The following is a 16,230-nucleotide window of genomic DNA, read 5'->3' on the forward strand; positions in this document are numbered from 1 at the left end:
TTATGAGGCGCGTTACCAGACTCTTATTGTGATAAGAAGCGAGTCTGATTAAGCTAGTAATAAGCTGAAACACCCCACCTCCTTTTCACCCCCGTTCCTCAGTATCTCGTTCATTTTTTTCTTTCTTTTTTAAATGCATTTAGACATTCCTCCTCTCTTGAGCTGGGAAATCTGACATTTGCAGCCAAATAGTGTGTGGCTGTGTGCGCTCAGTTTGTAGAATTCCTCCTAAATGTTGTGCATATGTTGACTTGTGGAAGATATTTTTATGGGTATTCAGAAATGTGAGCTGAGGGAGTTTAACGGACATACAGCGCATACAAGCGGACAAACGAAGTCGGAGAGTGTTGTTCTCAGTGTGACAATGCAAATAAGTCACTGCAAATACAGAAAGAAGCCGATGGAAACAGAATGTTGTTGAAAAACTTACAGCTCTTAAAGTATATGTACTTGTAGTAAGAGTTGCTGCTAGTGTATGCCTTCCAAGTAGTTTTTTTGCTTTTCATTAGCTCTCAATCAATCTCTGACGAGAAAATGCATTTACATTAGACTGACGGAGTGAATACTATTCCATTATTTATTCTGAGGCCTTTCATCTGTTTTTTTAGGGTCCCTGGAAATGTTTCTGAGTATTTGTACGTGTTTGTACGTGTTTCTTAATTTCCTTGTGTTTTGTCCTGAGCTACAGCGTGTGAGTTCTCTTGGCCACCGTAGATTTCTCTATTTGCTTGTCTTTTGTGATGTTGCATGAATCCAGCAACTAAAAAGTGAAAATACAGTATAAACCATATAGAGCCGTAAAATGAAACTAATGCAGAACCCTGTTGTTCATACAGCAGCAGAATCGCTTGTTTGTGACAGACAGGAAGCCAGACATGGTGAATATTGATAACATATATATATACTGCTCCGCACGTATTTCATGTTTTCATATGAGCTGAAACATTAGGTCTTTCAACAAGGACTGCGCGCCCGTGTTTACATTTATACTTGAGAAGCAGAAATGCCAACCTCATGTCAGTGCAGCGGAAATAGGTCAAACACGCACACAGACACAGATAGATGAATTACTCATTCTCTTTCATGGCCTTTGTAGATGGAGGAAGTGGATGCCAATGCAAAAAGATCAAAACCCCACTGTGCGAGGAGCCGGTGTCCTCGTCCTCCATGCGGGAGGGAGGGAGGAAGAGTCGCTCAACAGGTTCACGTCACTCCTCCAACTATTTTTCGGCTTTTTTTTTTCTTCTTTTTCTTTTTCAGTGCGTGTCCTGCCAGGTGTCTGTTTTTGGCTCCTTTCTTCGTGGAAACGTCTGCGATGTCTGTGCAGCGGTCTGAAGCCGCCGTTCCTCTCCCTGCGTCTGTGGAAAACACAATCAAAGAGAAAAATCAATGTATCCCGAAGCAATGGAAAAGTCAATAGCTTTCATGGGATCTATATTTAGCGCGGAGTGATGTAGTGATCCTCTGTTCTGCCCGGCTGCAATTTGCGAGATACTGTGGCACCATTTTTCATTTATTTATCATCCATTATTTTGCGCTTTATGAATCATAGCCCCGCAAATGCTTTATTTATTTATTTTCCCATTTAACTGAGGCTATATGGATCTGGGTGGGTTTATACGTGGGAGGCGGCGGTGCAGGAGCTGCTGCTGCTGATGGCAATGTGACAATATCAATTTTCTAAGAGCTTGTACCAATTATTATCTCGTGATATTGCCCAGGTCCATTCCTACCTTCATTATATGAGCTATATTACATCCTGGACTTATCTAATATTACCATCACCTAATCTTGATGAATAATCTTACCTCATTTCGCTCTATGATTGAAATGTATCTTGCAGATGACGTGTGCAACGTATGCAGAAAGCCGTTCTATTGTTTGGGGGTAAATTGTTTCTTTTGAAGGAAGAACTGCTTATTAAAATCCAGCATTATCTCAGTGCCTGTGTGGATGGACTTGTATACGTTGCACCCCCCCTCATCCTGGCTGGATAAAATGCATTAGCCAATCACCGCCTGATCGCTGCAGCGAGAGGGAGTCCCTAGCAACAACCAGGGTACCTGTTGGCCAAACAGTGCTGCTGGCTATCTATTCCAAGCTGCAGATTCATTCGTCACCATCAAACACATCACGTCTGCTAGAACATCCCCCAGACTCTCTCCCTCTCTAGCATGGGGCTCGGTGAGAATAAAAAAAGGGGGGGAGAAAAATCATTTAGAAACTTTAAAATGAGCAGGTCTCTTTGACGGGAAAAGGTCCAGGGAGGGGCGTCTCCTTCAAAATTACACTTCTGATCTGAAGCCTGTTTCTTAGGTGCAAGTGTGTCAAATAGTCAGCGACGGACAAACACAGACACATCCCACATATTGGATTTTGTGATATAATCTTGTTATTTTATTAAATGAATTAGTAGAATGGAATAAATGATAATTATGTCATTGTTAAAGTGCGTAATGTCGGAATGAGAGCTGAACAGTTCAATATGTGGTTTATATTTCCCGATATTGTCTAAAAAAAAACCCTGTTTTCCAGACAACATATTATAAAAACACTTTCAGAATGTCTTGCTGCAGGCTCTGTGTGCTGTGCAGGATCCTTAATGACATAAATTGGGTTATTAATTTATTTAAGATGCTTTCCAGACCCGGAGCCTGAAACCTGAAGCTTCACCAGAAATGAAAAGTAAAAGATCCATGAGTGAGTCCTGGAAACACTTAAAGGTAAACTTTATGTTAGGTTAATGAAAACAGTGAACATTAACCCAAATGTTTGAGCCTGGGTCCAAACTTCATTCTCTTGCATGAAACTTCCACATGTACATCAATCACCTTGAGCTCCACACCTTGACTCTTCGCCTTGAGGTAAGCTGTTTAAGTTTTTTGTGTAGTGGCACAGAGACCATTCACACCTTGCATTAGCATCCGTCCTGCAGAATCTGAACAAATACCCGATTTAAATTACAGGTGGGAACACACCCAGGATGCACTGACGACACATTTGACTGGATTCCTTTGGTTGTGTGAACAACCAATGAATCCCACACACACATTAGAGACTCAACAGGGGCGCTCTCAAGTAGAGTTTTGCCTCAGGCTTTCATAAAAGACTCACATAAGTGTTATTACAAATGATGCCACAAATACAAAAAAGCGCTGCACATGATTGTTGTTTATCAGTAATGGAAATATTCTGTCCTTGTAGCTGTTAACAAACTGAATAATAAACTAACCTCAACATCACTTAACAAATTATTACTTAATTATTATTTAACACATAGGTAATTTAAAAAACAGTCAGTATTCAGCTATAATTGTATTCTTTTTTGTTTTGTGCAGGTCTCTGAAATAATTACCATCAGGGTGGAGATGAATGAATAAATAATAGCTTAACGTATGGTCTTTCAGTGAGTGATAGTTCCAGAAAATGCATAATTTCTCCAAGTCATTACAGAGGTTGTGGTTCTGATACAGGTGCTGGTTGGGAACACAAGTTTTAATACCGAATGTTCCAGGTCAGATGTAACATTAAAACTTGGTTGGTTGGTGGCAGCCGTGTGGATTTCAGTATCGTTTGCTTACCAGAGTCCTGTAGCCTGTTCCTCAAATCAAGAAATGTAGCTTTCAGCTAATGGTTCAGCAGTCATCTGTAAGCACAGCTGAACTGTGCATAATGTAGAAGAAATTCCTTGACGAGAAAGAATAGATATAAAATTGGTAACTGTTTGTGTGAAGTATTCTTTTAAGTTGTGTGCTCAAGATGCGAGTGTTTAATTTGGTTGATTAAGTTCAATACAATAGAAAGGGTCTAAAAATCTACAATCCTTCTGTTTTACTGGAATTCATGGCTGTATTTACTTGGACAGTATCAACTGGCTGAAGTCATTCAGATCAGATTTTCCAGATCAACTGTTTACACTGACACTACATAAAATGTGATCAGATGTGTGTGTTTACGAGCCCAAACATCAGTCACTATGGAACTTTTTGACAGAGCTGTTATACACACTGCTGGAAATGTAGCAGAAGAAGTTTTTTTTATAGTTTTTAACTTTACTGAAAACACTGACCCGATTTGACGGCCGAGATGTTTCCACGCTTCCAACATTACGGTCCACGCGGATTCTGGCTTCGTTCATCTTTTCAGACATTTGTTTTAGCTTTTTTGCTTTGCTACCTCCATGTTTCTTACCCCACGTGTAGCAAACAAGCTCAGAAAGAATGAATTTATTCAAACCTGTGTTTAAGTGGTTATCAGTGGTGTGAAAACCTGTTCTGATTATTAGTGGGACACTGAGGAAACACCTGAGAAAAGTTTCACAAGCAGATATGAAGCATCTGCACAGTGGGACAGGGCGAGATGTAACTGCAAAACAAAAAAAAAACGTGTTTTTTGAACTGACCCTTTAACTCTTGTTTTTGGAACAAGCACGACTCCTCTGATTGTGCAAAGATTTGCAGTAAAAACATCGGGAATGGCAACAGCTGAATGCGCAGGCCGCCCCGCTCTTAGCTGCTCCATCTTAATATAGTTCCAAGCTGCAGTCATTTGTGGTCCTTCACTGCTAATAGCATCCCCCTAAATGAGCTCCCATTTCCTCATCTCATCTGAGCCCAGCGTGACCCACAGATAGGCCCTTGTAAATTCTCCCCCCATCTGGCTCCTTTTAAGTCTATGTCAGACTGTCCATAATCGCTCTGTCAAAATGGCATCCCGTCACCACCGCTTGTTATGAGGTAGCGCAGAGCAGGAGGCTGAGACATACCAGAGTCAGAACAGTCTAGCGAGCCTGCCAGCCCCCTTCATGTAACATGAGGAAATGAGTTTGTGTCAGGACTATTTTGGAGTTGCTTTGAAGTCTTATTTTACCCCCTTTGCCTCCAGGGGGACAGCACAGAAAGGAGGAGGGGTAGGGGCTTGGTGGTACAATGTGGGGAAATCTACTGAAATGCTCTGATAACCTAAAAAAAAAAAAAAAAAAAAAGATCTCATGCCTGGGTGGTCAACACACATAGAAATGCATCACCAGTCATGTCTGCTGTATATGCCACCGTAGGTTTCAGCTTTTCATCTTTTCATTCGAACATGTCTTGAGGCCTTTATCAAAGAAATGTTAACATTTTATAGCTCAGATGTAATTCCTGTTTGGCTACAATCCCTCAATGGTTTATTCACATATGTAAGAGTAACTCTCAACTTAAAGAACCTTTTGAGACCTGATTACGTTCTCTGTTATGTCACTGCTTTTCATTCTGAAAAAGACAAATACAAGAGATGAAAATAAATTAAACGGGCGCATCGCAGACCCACCACTAAAAAAGACATTTTGTTGTTATCATATTGTACAAATTCATAGATCAATAGGCAGCAGTGCGTCTGTCGATATCAGCCGAGAGCGATGGGCTCCTCAGTGGAAATACAAGTGGGGGGGGAGGGGGAATCATCCTAAGGCAGCCCAAACAACGATTTTTATTCACTGTCTGGCAGACACAAATATTTACACACGCTAGGGACGATCTCGAAATTGGTTTGCACACTGAGGCAAGTACATTAAAAAGTAATGCGCCCAGAAGTGGTCAGCATGAGTTTTTAAGGGTCAGTGATGGGGAGCCTGTCTCAAAAAAAACAACAACTCCCATTTACCGCCAAGCATCAACAGTAAGAACAAAAATATCGCACAACTTGAATTCACACATGCGCGCATGCACACATGCAGAGAGACACTTTAGTGAAGATGGTGGATGCCTCCCACCCCCTGTTGCGTCTGGAGCGATGTTCCTGGAGAGGGGACAGCGAGAAGGGCGTCCCGCAGCGCTGTTTGAGCGTCCTCGCCAGAGCCAGACAACTTCACTATCGCTGCCCTAGCAGGGGGCGATAATCACATCAAGCTCCCCTGACAAGAGGCATTGAATTCAGCTCCGGTCTCCTTAAGAGTCTGGCATCCAGCAGTCTCTCCTGAACATGCTGCTGACGTTCCAATGAGAAGGTTTGTGTTTTCTTTTTTTTTTTTCACTCCACAGCATCGCTCTACTTTTTTTTTTCTTTTTTTTTTTTTTTAATTTTTTGTTTGCCGCCGCCTCTGAAATGCGTTCGAGAACAATTTGGGGATTCTATGTCACTGGGGCGAAAATCTGAATTGGCAGAATCGAGTGTTACCGCCATTGTCCTGTGGGAGACTTGTGAATGTACCGGTCCCTCCTGTTTCTCATGGTGAATTCCATACAATTCCTGTCCCGGAGAACATTTTGGGAAAGTTTTCATGGGAAAATTGCCATCGTTTTGCAAATGTCGTAAAGAATTTCTATAGATTAGTAAATAGTCACGGAAATGGGCAAAACGCTCTGTCAGTGACTTCACACAGAATAAAAGCCTAAGAAGTGACACACTGTCACTACATTGACGTGGCTTTACATCCAAACTCTAACCCATGCTGGGCGGTGGTCAGAGAAAATAGGATGCTATCACTTTAAGGCGTCCATGAATTCTCCCAAGCCATGCTCGAGCAATCTACGCTGACTCTTCTGGTTAGCAGCAGTGTTATGATTTTATTTTTCCCCATTTGTCGGCTTTTGTGTGTTTCCGTGGCCGTGCTTAATAGCTTTGTGAAAGCGACTGGTATCGCTGCCCTGTCCGGGGTGGTGAGAGGCATTGTTTACTTTTTTTTTTTTTTTTTTGAATAGCTGATACTTGTTTCATATGGCTATTTTTGGAAAATGCAATCCACTCATCAGGACTTAAAGAAACAAGGACTAAGCGAGGGCATCCTTTTTTTTTTTCCTTCTGAAATCTACAAAAACAGACGAGACCTACACTGGACTGTTTTAAGCAGCTTTGTGGGCCTGCACAGCTCCCCTGCTACCCGGGGAGCCTGGCTTCCAGCAGCTATGCCCCATTCATCACCTGCTTTCAATGGCCACCACCAAGCCGCCTCCGGCTAGAGGGCCAGGTAGGGTGCCGGGTGGTGTACAATGTTTGGGGGATTAGCAATCAAAGGAGTGTGGAGGCTAGGGCACTCTGTCCTGGTCCGCCATTCACTCCTAGCAGGGGAGGAAAGCTCCAGCGGCGGCCAAGGTCATCATCTTCAGCTCTGCAGGAGGTAACTGGGAGAGAACCCTGGGAACCAGCCGCCTGCTCTGTGCTAATCGCAGGCTAGCAGACTAGCAGCACAGCGGGTGTCTCCCCGCCAAACATTCAGCTGTTTGTGCTGCGGATAGCATGGCTGACAACAAGATAATGCCTCGCTTTTACTTTCCTCTCACTTTCCCCCTCTTTCCACTGCTTTGCTGTCCTTTGTTGAAGTCTTTTGCTCTGTTCCAGCTCGAATCGGTGGGATTTGCTTTTCTTCCTTTGAACTAAACTGTATGCTGAGTTAGCGAAACCGTAAACTGGCACAATCGTGTTTTTAGTCCAGTAAGTTGTGCTCCAATTTCCATGGAATAGATATGTTTATGGGGTACAACGACAAAAGCAATCTGAGAATAGAACATGAAATGCCTCAAAAGTTTGACAAGTTACCACGGTTTTAAGATTACCCCTTCAGAATGCCATTCTCTTTGTAATATTGTTGCGTGTGGATGGTAAATGATAATATGCAGCACTGACTTAAGACTGAAAGAAAAGCAAACTTTTTTTATTGGTCAAACTGAGAAGCCCCTCTTTGGATTTGCTGTCCACATTCTGAGCGTCATGTGACGGAATAATGATTATGGTCATCGTTTTAAGCTGATTTGGCATCCTGTGGTGCGAAACATTGGGCTGAGGAACCCTGATGGGACAGCTGCTTGTGTCCTCAGAGTCTGTGGCAAAGCGTCCCAAACATTCTCCGAGACCGCAGGCTGGACAGATTAGCTTAGCCCGCTAAGTCGGAGAAAGGGGAAGCAAATGGTGAGGTAACGATGATGCGAAATGAATCGTTGCTGCGTTCCAGTCGGAGGCGAGTAGGCAACCGTGCCCCGCCACCCCACCCTTCCACAAACACACCCCTGTTGGGATATTGGCAAGTTGTCATGACGACAGGGATGTTCTGCTGATGAAGTCTCGCTCAGCGCCGTCCAATCAGATCGTGGAGCTACAACCGCAGCGTGAACAGGGGAGGACGCACCTTTTCCAGTTGCACAATGCTGAGAAAGGACAGGCGAAACCCTGGACCACCAACGGGAAATTGGCAATCCTGAGGAGGCTGTCAATGGGCCGCCATGGTTCGACAATACACAAACAGCGGGGGTCGTGGATACAGGGGCTGCCAGGTAGGGGGTCTCCATCATGTCTGATGCTCTTCGAGCCACGATTCTTTGCCGCTATCAACACAAAGTGTTAATGCAATATTTGTTTTCACGGTTAGCATTGAACACTTCAATGAAAAGGACTTAAGTGATGTCTCTCAGAGCGTGGACGCAGTGATCGGATTGCTCCACTTACTTACTGCACTTTCGCAAATTTACAAATCACTCCTGCAGGTGGTTTTTACGAATCTGCCACAACCGGCAGAACTACAGCAAAAGGCGAAGCCAATTTAATGTAAAGGGGGGCGAAATGTCATGTTGCGTTAACTTTCGTGCAATTTTGCATTCATTTCACTGCGGGATGTGGATATGGATGTGGATGAGGCTAATATGCAGAACCTGCAGGTAGCAAAGAGAATGAGAAAAACTCTCCCGGCGTTAGTCTGATTCAGGCCTTTTATTTCCAACCGCAGGGAGGATTTTGTCTATTCATTTTGTCGCTGGCTGACCAAATGAGAAGCTGTTGGTAGCTCTGTGAAAGATGGAGGGCTTGGTGGGGGTGCACTTTGCTTTTTTTTCTCCAAGCACTGCAGGTAGCCATTACGCTCATCGTCCTCGTAAGCTTATTATTTCACGCTATTAAGCTGCAGTGGTCCACAGTAGATGTTATTTTTCTTTTCAAATCATGGCCTGTCCGTAATAGGGTTGTGATTGGTATTTATTTCTTTTAGCGGTTCATTTTAGCACCAAACCGCTGCTGCCCTCTCTTCACCCCTCTGTTGCACAGCTCCCCCAACAATCCCTCTACCGTGGGTCTCTGTGGGACGCCATTTGACAGACTGACCCCCAGTAGTGTTTGTGTTTGACTCTTCAAACTTTAGATTGAAATGGAGAATGTCAGCACGCTAAAACCACCGTTATTAGCGCCTGGCGGGGTGTCAGCAAGTTTGTCTTTGAATTGTTCACTTTAGTTGGACATACGCTGTTGTTGTGTTGATCAAATGACTGGTAACCCACTAGTTTTAAATGGACTGTTACGTCTGTTACTGTAAAACTATGTCTAATTCTGAGATGACTACAAAATATTGTCAATGTTGTTTTAGTGTTTTGTTGTTTACTGTTGATGTGAATTAGACTGGACTGATTTCATTCAAGGTCTCATTGACAGAGGGCATGTTTGCCATGTATGGATTGTTCTGCTAGCAACAAATGGAGATAATAACAAGGTTTATTGTAGATTAACAGTGATTTTGCCTTGTTTTTTCCACTTCGATCAAAGGTTTTCCTCAGCATGTTTAATTCCTTGGCTCACCTTACATGAATGATTTCTATTTGAGGCCTCGTCCGCCCGTTTGATATGAGAAGCCATTTGGCCGGAGCAGACTCTGCACGTTTGAGCTTAATAATGGGAAACTGGATGCAGACTAAGATCACTGCTACGAGCTGATTGCTGCACCATTATGTCATTTGCGATGGCAATCAGCACTGCCCGGGGAAAACATGATGTAGTCGTTAGAGCTTCAAGCAACCCCACGTCAGCAAGCATCCGAAATAATTGTTGCGAAGGTGGAAGTAGTGGAATCAACTCCTGATTGCAACCGTAAGAATTAGCTCATGAAAATAGTTGTGAAGACCTGTTTGCCACACATCCAGTAGATTTAAGCTTCCTTCCACGAGCCTCTCTGAAGCCTCTCGGTGGGCTTGGATATTGTTTTGTTCGGCCACAGTCATTTGCATGTGAAACTGGCTAACTCAGCGAAAAGTCATGGCCACTTCCTAGTTGGATGGGAGGGATTTTCCCATTCTGAAATCCCACCACCACAAAAAGCTGTGGAGTGTCTGCAGACAACGATGTCAGATTGTTATATGGTGCGAGGGTTTGCGGCTGGAAAACCACCGAAGTGAGATGATTGCCGTTCTTGTGATGTAGATTGGCAACATTTTGGTGACTAGCGACAGATGTGGTGAGCTCTGCATCATCCTGTTTACTTTATGACCTTGAGGTTTGAGGAGATGTCATTGTGTTGGCCATGAATGGTGAACATCAAGACGTGTTGACATGCAGACTTTGTGCTGTATTACAAATGTTATTAGTGCTTTTTTTTGTGTACTTTTCCAAATATCTAAAAAGCCTTCAAAGCTGACTTGATTAAGATGTCAAAGACTCCACAAAACCCCCAGGGAAACCCAAAGCAACGTGTTTGCAGTTTATTTATGGCATCATGCTGCCGTCTTCCAGATAAATCACAATTCGAAGCATCCCAAGAAAGGGGGATAAGAGGCTGATGTTTCACAGGGTTGAAATCAATTTCCAGAGACACTTGTGTCAGTAAATGTCATCTGGAGGCTGATGAGACCACCCAGAGGTTGCCCATTTAAAGCCATGCGGTTTCCATTGAAGAAGTTTCAGAGTTGCAACCCAAAGGTCGATCCCCCTGCCCACCAAACCCCACAGATCCAGATCCTGTGATCTATGGCTGGGGTCCCCTTCCGCAAATTACCGTGTTTGAAAAGAACCCGAGCATGGACAAAAGAAAGAGAAACAAGGCCCCGAGACTGCTACGGAGGAAAATGTCATTCCTATCAGTTAGCCCGCATTTCTCCCAAGAGCGAATAAAACATCTGATGCCAGTCATATGGCGAACACTCCACCATTACCTCAGACCCCGAGCTGGAAATGTCTATTATGACCATGTGAAGATGGCGGAGTGGTCTGCACAAATTAATTGCCCATCACTTGTCAGTGCAGTGCAGAGAAAATAGCATTTCTCTCTGTGAGAACCTGTCAGCCAAGGACAATGAATGCATCCCATTTCTTCCCCACCTTCACACATGTGATTTAATAGAGAGAGACGTGGACCACAAACAGAGCTGTGAGAGAGCGTAGAGCGGCAATGTGGTGGGATTGTAAACACGCAGACATGAAGAGGAAGAGCGGGATTACAAACAGGTTTGATCTCCTCGGGGCTGTCCGGACCGGCTGACAGAGGAGGAGAGTGTGTGTGTTTGTGTGTGTGGAAAGAGAGGGGGGAGGCTCCTTTTATTCACTCCTCGTCCATCACTACTGCTTCTCTCTAGCCGGCAGCGTTGTCATTTGGGCTGTCCAGATGCAACTGAACGTCCGGCACTGAAAGGAGCACTACAATGAAGCGAGAGACGGGCAAACAGGCAGACAAGCGTACCTGGAGGCTGAAGTCTTGGAAAACAGCTGAGACCCACCAATTTGCTAACAGCACAATTTTCAATAGAGTCATAACATCACCCAGACTCTGCATCTCAGTCTCTCCCTTGCCTCTCCATCTCCAGGCTCCATCATTTTTGATCACTGAATTTGAAGCTACATTAACGTCTTCCTCCAGAGTGGTCAGAGGAGAGCCCAGCGCCAAACAGATCAAATTGAATCCCTCATTATCGTTTCTTTTTTTCAAACGAATCAGTCCCTTGTTTTAATTCCAGTGAAAATGAGTTCCATTTATCTTTATCCGGTTGTAATATTAGCCCCTTTGTTCGCGTGGTATTGGTCCGGGAATGAGCAGGAATGGGCAGATCAGGAGATAATGATGGTGGTCCTTTCTTCCAGTGATGAGGCCTAATGTGAGGATGACACGGTCTGGAGATGAAGAACCGTCCTTGCCCGCCAATTTGGGCAGGAGAATTAAAGGTCCTGCATAGCCAGAAAGTGAAATCACGTCCTTCAAGTTAGTGTGCGACATCTAATATCATTTGTGGCTAAAAGGCAGATGTCTCTTCTGAAAAGAGTAATTGTACATCTGCAGGAGAAATATGACCCATTGGTCAAATCTTTAAAAGAATCTGTAGAAAAAGAGGCACATAGAGAGAGGGAGACAGGGGAAGTTGGTGTACGAGTGAGATTTAAATCCCCTTTAATTATTATGTGGAATTAATCCGTCAGTCAATTTTAATGATTTGCTTTAGTTTTAGGATCTCCGCTTCACATTAAACACAGTAGAACAAACTAAATGCTCCTTAAATATTCTAAGTGAATATTTAATGATTACAATTCACTGATTCCCAAAGCACGTGCAAGAATTTAATATATGCATGTATATTAATTAGATCCCCAGACGTTCGATACTCCCATATTATTTTGGATATCATATCTTTCCAATTGCCTTCTAAAGGCAGAGGCTACATTCTGCATCAGCTCTGTGTGTATGTTGCGCATGCATAGTGAGGTCTGGTTCTTATAGAAACTCGAGCCCCTGATAGGTTTATGTATGTAGGCACCGAATAAGGAAATGACAAACGATAATGCCCTGCCAGTCAGTGCAGACATGCACGCAGACGTGCACACACAAACACACGGGCATGCACACATCAAATGGAGCTGGAACATCTGTCAAACACCGGACCAGTGGTTTAGTTAAAAGATGAGGAGGGTCTGGTGAACGTTCTGCTACTCATTTATCTCGCATTGCTGCCCATTGGTTTTAATTATGGTTGGCCCTTTCAAGTTAGAAATAGTCGTGCTCCAAATGCAAAGATTTGCCATTGTTTCCGTGGGGACACACCGTGTGTGTGTGTGTGTGTGTCTACCTTTCAGTTCACCCATCTGTCTATCTGCATGTGTACACACACTTTGGTAATTGATGAGCATTTCTCCGTGTGTGTGCATGTTAGCGTGTGCTCCGCCATGTATGTGCAGAACTGCTCTAGCCTTATTTTTTTCCCGGCACAGCTGCAACAGGACGGGATTGATGTGTAACCCCAGCCGGCACTTTAAAGGGCGAGAGGCCTGGACAGACGTGGTCTTGCTAGTATACCAGATGGGGCTTTATGATGAAAAGAGCATAATCCCCATCCAGGCATCGCTTCCATCACTTGTGCACTACAAAGCCATTCACAGCATTTTTACTGCAAGAAATAACCTCCTTTTTTCCCCCAGCAGTCCAAAACAGAGCTCAGTTTTTTTTTATGTTTCTCTCCTCCTTTTCATGCTCTCACACTATTTCTATCTTTATCATCTCACACCCCTCTGTTTCTTCATCCCTTCATATCTCCCTCATCTCCCTCTTATAGCCCCCCCTCCCTCGCCCCACCCCAACCACCCACCCTCTCTTACTCTTGAAGACTTGCAAATGTGGCATTAGCTAATATTCAGAGAGCCAGGCAAGCGATCCCTTTTTATCTGCCAGGGCCCAACTGATTGAGCTACGGCGTGTGCATTGGAAATGAGTCCAGCCTCTGATTGGTATTCAATATACATGTCACTGCAGGACATGCTAGTTTTGGTGGGGGCTAGGGGTTTATTTTGTGTCTCTATGTCTTCCTCTCTCCTCCTCTCTTAATTCCAACCATTGAAAATCATTCCCACAGCCGCTCCCAAAGAAGACAGCAAATTGGACACAGGGGCAATTAATAGGCCGAGCCAGGCTTGTACTGTAAATCTGGTTGACATACTTTTTTCTTTTTTTCTTTTTTTTTCAGTATTAAGTAGCATTGCTTTCACGCAGACCACTAAACTTGGTGCCTCCCCTACCATCACTGCTGATTTTTTATTTATTTTTTTTTTTTTATTCCTCTCCTTCTGGCCTGGAAATGTAAGCCTCTACCCTCCAGTGTATTCAATGCATGTATCTCTCTCATTAGTTCCGTAGTAAATACAGTCATCAAACGTAACGATTATTCACATGGCACACTTTTGCGAAATGCAAATGATCTTTTCCAAATATAGTCCCTCTTTAAGCGCTTGCCTGTAGTTCGCAACCGCGTCTTACCTCCTGAAAACGCTCACCTCCCTTTACACTAAGTGATTCTTTTTTCTTTTTTAAATCATAAAACACCTACAAAAGGTCCTGCGTCGCCCCTTCAGCTCATTCTGAAGGCTTCACTGTGAGCGCCATGGGAACGGAGGATTTCTTTCTGTCTTAGACTTACATCACGCTTGCAGAATATGTCAGGGATTGGACTTGAATTTACATGAGTTGCTTGAAAACTGACATGGCAGAAGCAGCGCGGCTTAAGGACACGTTAGCTGTGATATCCTCTCCGGGACTCGGGCTGTGACGTACAGCGGAGCACCTGTGCGTCAGCGCTGGATTTGCTGTTGCTTCAAGCAACCGTTAATCATATTCAGATAGGGAGGGGAGGAAATTACCACCCCGCGTTAATTTAATGCACATTGTTTAGAATCATCAAGTCTAAAAGCAGCTAGGATGAAGTATTACAATCTTTACTGATAAATCTGAACATGATGACATATTTGTATGACGAAATCAGACTGAATTCCTGGAACTGCTTCCTCTTGTACTCTCCCGTTACGAGAAAGGGAAAAAGAAAGCAGGGTGTTGTTGTTGTTGTTGAGTCAATACTCCACTCCAGAGCGCCCGAGACACAATCTCTCCCCTCCTGCTGAAGTCTGAGGGCCTATCTGTTGGTGCTTTCTGGCGGGCCCCGTTCCAGGTTTGCCTTGGCCCTATTCCAGGTGTGGGAAGTGAAGTGTAAACAGTTTACAGATCTGCTGTGGCTGGGGAGGGCAGAGGGCTGAGGCTGGGAGGAATGTAACCTGAACACCACTTCACAGGGAGGCAGCGCTGCAAGATGGAGCATTCACGCATATTGTGTCGGGACCTAACAGGAAACTGACCCAGCAGTTCAAGGGAGAGCCAGCTGGTGGGAACGGCCGCTGACGTCAGTGATTATTTGGAGAGTTTATGGCAGAAGGCATGAAACGCCAGGTTGATTGTAGCAGGTTTTACACCAAGTGTTTGAGAAAGAAATTTAGGATGTGTAAGTGTAACATTAAATATTCTTTAATTATCCATTATGATAATTATGGACGTATGTGCAATATTGGTTGACGTTTCACATTAAATGCGGCTAATAGAGGTGATTCAGGCTGACTTGAAGGGGCAGAACATGACTGTGACTGTGGCTCAGTAGGTAGAACATTAGCTGAAGTGTCCTTGAGCAAGACACTGAACCTCCAGTTTGTCCCATTGCGTGGCTCTGGTGTGTGAGAATGTGTGTGTGCTTGTGTGCGAATGGGTAGATGTGTCTGTGACTGTAAAGCGCTTTGACCATTTACCAACAGACAATAGTCTGAACTACTGAGTTATCAGACGAACATGAGAGGACCTGCAGACGTCTCAACGCTAATGTAACTTAATGGAATAATCTCCCGGTCAAACGCCGCTTCCCTAAAGTTATATGCTGCTTCTGCAACATGATTAAGGTAAAAAACAAAAAAAAAAATCTATTTGACAAAACTAGTGATGTAGTTGAGTCGTCTTTCGTCCAGTCAGAGGCTCCTCTGTTAGAGTCCACACTTTTCACTCTGACTCCTGAACGTCACTCAGTCCGGGCAGACACAGATATTAGTGTGGTCACATGAAGACAGGCAGCTTTTTTATAGGACGTTTGTCTTGGTCTCGAATACAAGTAATTTAACTATTTGTTTGAAATAAATATTTGCCAAAAACACCTTATTCATGCCTTTCTGAATACTATATTCAGGTTTGGCTCCACCTCTAATATATATATATATATATATATATATATATTATTTTTACTCAGAGTTCTTACATAATTCTAGAAATTCAAACGCTCATGCAGAAAAATAATTCAAGCGTCTTCACTTGGAGCTACACCGTAATAACTTCTGCCTCCTAGCAATGCTGGGATGTTATTGGATGTTATGGTTGTTCAGTTTACTCCCTGGCACAAAGAGCAGCCTCGCTCTGCATCAAAGGGATACCCCAGCACACAGCTACAATTTCTGTTATTGTTGCACTTTCACAATGTTGGGTGTCATAAAGAGACAAAGAAGAAAAAAGGAGGAGAAAAATGAAAGCTGCAATATCCTGATTTTGTGTCTCTGGTGTGGCTCAGTCACCCATAATTGTGGGATCCAACATAATGTAGCTGATTAGTGGATTTTATTTCACCCTCACTGGTTACTTTTTCAAACTTTGGACAACTCCTTCCAGAGTCCTTTGATCCATTAAATTGCTTATTGTAGTGAATTGAAGCATGTGTCGCTTTGGGT

The 16,230-nt window shown here is 43.7% G+C and overlaps 1 long non-coding RNA gene across 1 annotated transcript in view; it reads left to right on the top strand.

The window, feature by feature from the left end:
• The first annotated feature begins 7,786 nt into the window (after positions 1-7,786).
• Positions 7,787-16,230, top strand: part of LOC125004003 — a 34,368-nt gene continuing 25,924 nt past the window's right edge. The window contains exon 1 of the long non-coding RNA XR_007112301.1: positions 7,787-8,246. This is a non-coding gene — a long non-coding RNA (uncharacterized LOC125004003). The remainder of the gene's footprint in view (positions 8,247-16,230) is intronic.

This window comes from Mugil cephalus, chromosome 2 (genome assembly GCF_022458985.1).
Source record: "Mugil cephalus isolate CIBA_MC_2020 chromosome 2, CIBA_Mcephalus_1.1, whole genome shotgun sequence".
Classification (NCBI taxonomy): domain Eukaryota; kingdom Metazoa; phylum Chordata; class Actinopteri; order Mugiliformes; family Mugilidae; genus Mugil; species Mugil cephalus.